This window comes from Zalophus californianus, chromosome 13 (assembly GCF_009762305.2).
Source record: "Zalophus californianus isolate mZalCal1 chromosome 13, mZalCal1.pri.v2, whole genome shotgun sequence".
Lineage (NCBI taxonomy): Eukaryota > Metazoa > Chordata > Mammalia > Carnivora > Otariidae > Zalophus > Zalophus californianus.
The window spans coordinates 54,624,150-54,633,206 of record NC_045607.1 but is presented as its reverse complement, the minus strand read 5'-3'; positions in this window follow the sequence as shown (position 1 = coordinate 54,633,206).

Below are 9,057 nucleotides of genomic sequence, written 5' to 3'. Positions count from 1 at the left end.
CTAGATTATGCTTGTTGGAATAAAGAATATATAAAATTTAAAGTAAGCAAAAATGCATGATTTGACGCATGACTCAGATTAAACATCATCTTTAATTATCATCGAGCTTCCATGACCATTTGGGATCCATCTGCGGGGGGGCGGGGAGAATGGTAACGGGCTGGGTCTCCAACGGTGATTCTTAACTGGTTGCACAGCAGATTCACCCAAGGGGCTTTTGAAACTGGCCAGGTGCATTCCCCCATGAGATTCGAATGTGTAGAGAATCACTGGCACAGAAAGAACATGGTGACCTGTGGAAGCTGGAGCCATTAGGGGACTTGGGAACCCCTCAGAGATGCAGTCCCCAGCCTCAGCAGAGAGCAGCTAATTCTGCCCATTACCACAGAGGCCTGGTCTACTGAGCCTCTTGCCTCCTCACCAGAATGAATGTGGCCACAGGTGACCACAGGGGATACATGTTGCTATTGACCCTAAGCAGGACAGCATCCACGCCTCTCCTTGTATCTTCTTCATCCTTCTTTGGCTTCTCTATTTCCCCGGGGGTGGCCTTCAGCCACAACACTAAGCAGATGAGGGCAGCTGTCGCTCCCACCATTGTAGGCCTCCTTAGCATTCATCCCTCTCTAGGACTCGTCTTAGGTCGAGACAGAATAGCCCAATAATAGTGTTCACACTGATGATATATATATAAAGTATCTTTCATGCAGCACTAAGCCAGAAGCTTTACATCATCTCTAGAATAGTTATCATCTCCACTCTGTAGATGGGGATATTGAAGCTTAAAAGGATTATGCAACTTGACTCCACACACGTGGCTGGGACCCAACTCTCTCTGGTTCTGGAAGCCATGTCTTTCCAGACCATGCTGTTGGTCTCTAAATCTTGCCCCTTACGGAGTTTCTTTCCCCGGATCGTGAAATTAAATGAAGTCCAATCCAAGAGAGAATAGCTCTGGGGAAGTGGGGAGGAAAGGCAGAGAGAACAGTGACCAGCCAATCATTCCTACGTTAGTGTGTGTGAGTTCGGTAACCCCCCTATTACTGCTGGTGACAAGGAGGAAGGAAGAGGAGCCGGGCAGAGGGAGGGATCGGCTGGGACACTTGTGAGACCCAGAAACTGCACGGCACCAGCCATCGAAGAGGGAAGTAGAGCAGGAAGAGGGGCGGGGGTGTCCCAAGCGGTCAGATAAGGCCAAGGTGAGTTAACATGCAGAAACTTTACTTCGTTTTCTCCCCCTTAGAACCTGCTCCTTCTTTTGCTCCTGCCAAGCAAAACACATTTAACTCTTCTCAGATTTCACCAAAACCATAGGGAAGGCCAGGAAGTAAAAGGCACTGAACTGATTTCTGATTTAATAGTAACAACATCAGAAACCTGGTCAGAATGCTGGTGAGGAAGAGTCAGTAGGGCGGAGTAGGGGAGTGTGTTTGGGAGCCAGAGGTGTTTTAAGTAAGGAAAAAAAAAAATTAGACAGAAATTACAGTTTGCTCTGGGCTGCCCTAGGTTCCACTCTTCGAGAGCCTGGCTGGCCAGAGAAAAGGCAGCTAAGGGGAGGGCCATCTCCTGTGGGCCAAGTTCAGCCCAAAAGCAAAAAGCCTAACTTTTGGTTTGAGCATACAGAGTGTTTGTTCCTGAGATTGGGTCGGGTCCTTCCCTGTTCTCATCCTCTTCTTCAGGCAAGGGGAGGCTGGTGCTCGTGCTTACAGAGACCCTCCCTGGAGACCAGAGCTGCCCACGGATTCTCAGGCTCCTCCTTCAGCATCGTCAGAAGCCAACTGCAGGAAGCCAGCGGTCAGACGGACTTTCCCACAATACCCAGTTAGCACAACGTCAGGTCAGAAGGATTCTCTGGAAGCCAATACAAACAGAGCCAGGCACATTTTCCCGGGAGACCTGACATCCAGCTCTGTTTCTCAGCCTGGCTGGTGCCCACACGTCCATGCTTGTGAGCCAAACCCTGGGGTTGGTTTTCAAATCTTTTTCAAGGTAATGACAAGCCTGTTCCTCACCGGGGACTTAGAATGAGGGTGATCTTGGGAATCGGGGCAGGAGAAACCCCCTCCACGACACCCGCCTGTCTCCTACTCCTGTTAGGCAAAAAGGGAGAAAAACAACATCCTGGTACATGAACAATGCCTAAGGAAGGCCCACTGGAGGAAAAGAAGCTAGAATGGGTGCTAATGAGACAAGACTGAGAGTTTTAGGAAACCAAAGTTCCCTTCTCATGGACTTTGAAATTCCACGTGACAAGCTCTTAGGGGGCACTGAGTTTGGCCTCAGTCTGTAGGGCTGTCCATTAATTCGGCTGTAGAAAGACAGAAGCAAGATCATCCAAACTGTTAACAGCAATGACTGGCACCCATTCGGTCGACTATATACCTACTATGCACTGTGATGGGTGATGTTCAAGCAGGATCTCATTTAACCCCCCACCACAACCATTTAAGGTTGGTCCCATTGTTCTCATTTTACAGATGAGGACAGTGAGGTCCCGAGGGGTTTAGTAATTCACTCAGAAAGTTTGCCTCTCTGCCGGGCACTTGTTGTACCTTGCCTCATCCATTTCAATGAACTGGAATTGCTCTCAGATGCTAGTCGTCCAGAAAATGCTGAAAGGGCATCAGGAGCCCTCTGCCAAGGAAGGAGGAAGACCCGTGGAAGAAGGAAGCCACTTTTGCTTCCTCTTCTGTCCCCCGCGCAAATCATGGGGCTGACACATGGTTGTGGCCGATAAAGTTTTTTGAGAAAATGGAAGTGGTCATCTTGGCCACGGCTCCAAGGTGAATTATCTTCCACAACTTGGAAACCAGGAAGCCTGAGAGACTCATGTCCAAGGATGGAAAGCTTATGTAATGTCATTAATGAAATGTAACGAATTCTATGAGATTAATAAATGTTTCGTAAGTGGATGCATGAACAAATGATTTCTCTCTCGAGAGTGCTTCAGAGCGAGACTGGGCTACATTCTGATGCTCCTTCCTGCCCGATTCCCGTATGTATTGCCCTGTCTCTGGGCCTCTGCTTAGAAGCTTTTGCCTTAGGAGGATCGGGCCTGAAGATAAAGCTTAGCCCTGCGAGATTAGGCACCTAGGAATTCCTCGTTTAAGTCACAGTAATGATTTTTTTAAAATGATTTTTAAGAAAATTCCAGGATATGTTTTACTCTCTCATCTCTATTTATTTCTTCCAGTAAACAAAAAAGTTCAAACTAATCCAAGAACGTTTCTGTGATTCTTTTTCCTCTTTTATAGGAAAGACCGTTCTCCAGACATACCTTCTTTAAACATAAAGGGCATGTAACTTTCCACATTCAAGACAGAGTTTTCTACTTGCGGGAGATGCCCAAAGTAGATGCATGGTCCATAATCTCAGAGCTTTAGAACTGAGTTGTCTGTCCGAACTCACAGACTGGCCTTTTGTGAGACTGCGGGTAGTCGGCTCTCTAGCATGGCCACGATGAACTGAGTCAGTCGGAAGGAGGTGGCCATTTTTGATCCTGAACCCCCACCTGGTTATGCCTCACCGTTGACTTCCATACCTGCCCTCAGCAATATGCGTTGGCGCATTGCTTTGGCATGTGCAGGGCCAGGCACCGCCATCAATGGAGTGCATTGTTTCAAAGCCAGGCACCTGCACGGCAGGCTCAAACAATGAGGCCATACCAAGAACCCCTCCTTTCTCCTCAGGGCACCCACTGTGAAAGAAAACTTGTTGAGGCCTGGAAGCCCACTTGCATCATAATGAGACTACTTGGCCAACAGTTCACCACCAACGTCTCCAGGTGAACACATGAAGATACTGTCAAATCTCAGGTAGCAAGAAGCAAGGCCAAGGGCAAGGGCAGCAGCGTGCACGTCAGACGTGCGCGCGCTCACCTGCGAATGAATGTTAGGTGTCAAGGACGAAAAGCGCTGCCAGGTGCTACGATTCTGGGTCCTTTGGTTTTCACAAGGGCACAAGCACCCTCAGGCCATCCTCAGCTTTCTAAGATCATTAGGAGCGAGACCCGATAGCCTACCCAACCCGGTGTTTAGCGCGAGCCCCAAAATACCGAATCCCACACTCACAGAAGGGCCTTCTCTGAGGCGTTAGTACTGTTGGGACTGTCAACAGGATTCGGTGTAAAAATGCACGCTTATGACCATAAAAATGATTCCATTTAAAAATGTTTTCCTCTTCTTCATACCTTTTATTTACCTGTTGGTTTCTTTGAATTTAAAAGACGTAACAAAGAGGTCCTTAATGATCATGGCGTTTGTAGTCAGGCATACCTGGGGTTTAAGCTCGGGTCCACCACATCAAAGCTGCGTGAATTGGGAGTAAATTGCTCAATCTTTGAATCTCTCTTTTTCATCTGCAAAACGGGGATAATTATAGCCAAACTATTATTGAGAATTAAATTAACGGACGTAAACTGTTTAGCACAGACCCTGACCCCCACTCAGTAATACGTTCTTGATAAAAGGTGGCTCCATTCTCTGGTTTTATTATAAGCCCAATGGCCAATTAATAAAGAATCTTATGGTAAATGACTGATGGCATACTGAGTTTCGAATGTCCACCTTCCCCCAAAGTTAATAAGGTTTATAAATGTGAAATTGAAATGGATGACCAAACTATCAGACCTCACACAAATCCTACAAACCAGTGAAGGTCAACAGTTGCTTTAACCTCTAATTCAGATCTGGGGTTCAGAGAATTCTAAAGTCTTCAAGTTCTGTACCATTCAAAAAAAATAAAATAAAAAGATAACCAAATGATTTCATCGGACCACAGTTTAAGAGATACGCGAAGCAGTTTGGTCAGATGCTTTTGTATGGTTTAAACCGTACGATTTCCCACTATTTGTTGGAACAAGTCACCCCATCCCTCGATGCGTGCGTTTTCTCACCCGGTAACATAAGAATGTTATTAGTACTTCCCTTTTGTGAGTCTTCTGAGGACTAAACAAGTAGAATAGAAGTGAAATACTTAGCCCAGGGCCTGACTCAGTCATCATTGAACACATGTCAACTCTGTCCACTCTGGTATTACCACCGACAAAGTGGTGTCCCTCTTATTTGAAACATTTCCTGCACTCGCTATCCTGTTTGGTAGCTTTGTCACTGTGATGGGAAAAAATCTTGACATCGGTGGCTTGGTGGGGATTTTTAACACGTGCAATTAATTTGACATTTTTCCACGCAAACCTCCTTCGAACTGGATGGAGAATGGGTCCTGAGACTTCTCACCAGAGGGGCAGCCTGTAGGAATGGTGCTGCAGAGACAGAAAACAAGAAGCCGAAAGCGCAGAGCCTGGGACAGCCCATGTGGATTTCATTAGCACCAGGTAAGGCGCTCACGTCAGCTAGAGCACAGCCCAGTTTGGATTTCAGGCTACCCAGGCAAGAGGTCAAGAAGAAAATCCACATGATCTCTGCCGACCCAATGGGTTTCTGTCCTCAGGGAGGTGAGATCATTCCAGTATCTGGATTTGGTGGTGCCCCTTTTATCACCAGCCTTAAAAATTATCTGGGGTCTCTTCTGCTTAAGGACTGCATTCACATGCAAAGTTTTATAAGGAAATAAAAGTCAAATGTAGTTAGCACAGACCCTGTGTATGTAGTATGTAGTATGTGTTTATGTAGTTTAAACGATTAATCAAAAAATCAGGGTAGATAAAATCAGAACTTCTCTGGAAAAATTAAGATCCATTTATGTTTTATCTAGGAGAGACCCATAAATGTATCAGAAAAAGGCCTGGACATTTAGGAGTCCTTTCTTTCATTTCTGTTGGACTCCACCTACTCTAATGATAACTCGGTGACTATCAAGGAGCTGGATCTACAATGTAACTGATAGGTTTATACTAAAATGTTTGTGGTCTTCATCCTTTCTTATGGCCTATGAGCAATATTTACATTTTTATATTCTTTACCTTTTCCTAATTTAATACGATTCTCGCCTTTCCCAGGCCACGCCTCATACGTTAAGATGTTTAAGATCATTAAAGGCGCTTGATTACCTCCTGGTTTGTTACCTGTACTTTCTCCTGAATGAAGGAAGCAAAGGAGATGATTATTTCCTTTCCTTTCCCCTGCCTGTGTTCGCAAAAAAGATACACAGCAGCGTTCATTAGGCTTGGCCCTTGACTTCTCAATGTGTGTGTGTTTTTTGTGTGAAAACCTATCTGCAATGGAAAAGTGTTTATATTTACAAGTAGGGCAGGATATTTTTTTATCTGGGTTTACTATTACCTCATCTGAGCACTCATTTGGAACCAACAGTTCCATCATGAAAGAGCCTCAGCTATAATTCACAAACACAAGTTCATGGCTAATGGGAAAGCCGAAAGCGCGCACCCCCCTTTACTGCGTGTTCTTAAAATTCCAGTTTACCTTTAGTTTTGCATGGAATCTTCTTTACTAGTAATCAACTCTTTCTGGACCAGAAAAATCAATTATTCTTGACTCAGCCAGTGCCATCTACTTAAGCAAGAATTATCAAACTGTTAAAGCAATGGGGATGTTCAAGTATTCCGGGTAATTTGGTGTAGTGTCTCAAACACCAGGTTGTTGACATGTTTGTTTTTGCAAATTAGACAAAGAACTGCAGTATAAACGGATATTGGGCTGAAATTTTGGTGGAAGGCATTTGAATTTGGATTTCTTATCACGATAAAGCTCCACGCTGTCACTCCTCTTTTATGTGTCTCTGGATAGGTGTCAAGTCACTTTTTTTTTTTTGTACCAACAAAGAGAATGTTGGTTCTGGAACAGTCGGTAAAAATGTGAGAAAGAGTAATAGGGAGACACATGTGATCAGTACCGGGTGGATGTGACTCAGCATTCTAAGTCTCTCTGAAGATTCCCTTGTCCCTCTGGACCCTGCGGGGCACTGGAGTGCTGGTGGAGGCGGTGGGCCTGGATCCCGTGCAGCCGTCGGCCATAGACAGCGCAGGTTTCCTCAGTGGTCCCACAAGGGGGTGGGGAGGGTGCCTCTGTGGACCTGCCCAGGCCCCAGGGGTCGCTGAATGCAGATGGCCCTGCCCGGGTCATCAATCCGCACCCACCCTGTATGTTCCCTCTGCTGGCTTCACCCACTTCAACTCCCTGCCCTGCCCTGGGTTGCAGCCATTTGCGTTTTTGACCCTGGCAGTAAAAAAACGCGCACCACAAAGGCTTCCTCCACAGAATCCACCCCCAGAGGAATCGTCTTTCTTAAAACTAATAGCGTAATCACTTCTTGCCAAATACAAGTTCCCCACCTCCACTGTGCCCTCAATCTATCACTCAGGCCCTAATGTGAACTACTCTGGTCACATCAAATCCAGAAGTCCAGACTACCATGAGGGGATATTTCGTTGACGTGGAGGACAGGACCCTTCTGGGGCGGGAGATAGTGCGAGCAGCCTCGGAGGCGCCAACCCTGAGTGGGAAGAACCATTTTGGGCAACCTGCTGGACGGGGGGCGGGGGGGTGGGGAGGTGTGAAGGGAGAATGCAGAGAAGGGGATTCCAGAAAGGCGTGGGGGGGGGTGGAGGGAAAGAGCATTTTTGCTGCCTTTCTGGTGTGGTCCTATAAGGTCCTATAAGGACTCGGGCGGGGGCGGGGGGGGGGGCTCCTTTGTAGGAATTCTGGAAAGCCGCTTATCTCAGGCTTATCCAGTCTCTCCCAGTCCACCCCAGATTTCACATCCTTATCCAGGCCCCACCTCAAGAGCAAAGAATGGAGTGTCGTGTGAGAGGCACAGATGGCACCTGTCAGCTTATCAAAGGGGAGAAAAGAGATCAGACGCCCCACTCTCGCCGTGGGCGTCCTCTTTCCTCAACGTCTTCGGTTCGCTTCTCGTGACTTTTTTTTCTACTCGAGAAAACTTCTAGTCCTTGAAACTTCCAGTGTCTTCTATAAAATAAAGCTCCCGAGAGAGGGAACACAATTAAGAAATCAATGCTTTTCTTTCCCCACAAAGAAAGGGAAATATTGACATCACCTGGAGGGAACTCCTGGAAGCTAAGTTCGGATCATGTATAGGCTTGCAGTTTCCACTCAAGGAATGGTCTCTTGGAAGGAATCTGCTGCAATATCTATTACTAGAGGCTGGCTGCCACAGCATTGAAACTAAACGGGAAAGGAAGCCTCGTCATCTCTGACCAGCAGCATCTCAATTATTTTACAATCACAACAGAACAGGAAAAAAAAAAAAAAAAAAACAACCAACCCCACCATTGCCAATAACAATAGTTCGTGTCCTTATGTGCTCACTCTGAAAGAAGCGATCTAATTAATCCATTCATTCCTGACGTATGTGTCACACGGTCTAATAATAATAACAATAATTAATAATAATAATAGTAATAATCAGTAATGTGTACCAGGCTCTATAAGAGCTTTACATAAACAATCTTATCCTCTCGACAGCCTAATGAGACAGGAACTCTCGTCGGTGTCGAATTTTACAGATGAGGGAACTGAGGCCAAGAAAGTTTATGTACCTTGTTACACAGCTATTCCTGCTGCTCCCAGCATTTGAAATCCTGCAGTTTCACTCCAGAGCCTGGACTTCAAATTGCCACAGCATCGTCTCCCTCCCCAACGGCCATCGGTCTTCTGTCCCTAAATCCTGATCGAGGCCAACGAAGCCCAACATTTTAACAAAGGCAGAAAGTCTCTCTAAAGGTAAAAAATTTCAATTCTAATCTCCTCCAACTATTTCCCAAGAGATGTCTTAATCTTCTAAGACACCCAATTTCCGTCTCCCGTGGAACCTTCCAGAACACTCCTCTCTTTGAGTAGATCGTAGTCAACCGATTTCCACACACCCCCTACGTGCTGCAGCGGGGACCCGCTCAGAGGCCTGAACCGCCAATCAGACAGTCGGCTCTGTCTCAGCAAGCCTTTGATTGGAATGGTCAAATTCCAGGCATTTTTATCTCCCTCTTTTCAACGAGGCTTGCATTATTTTTTGCTTCATTTGTGCACGTCACTCAGATAGATCACAAAACCATACCAGCTCATTCCTTTTCAATTAGCTAGTCTTGAACTCCAGCTGACTCCATTCAGAAACGCTGCATTC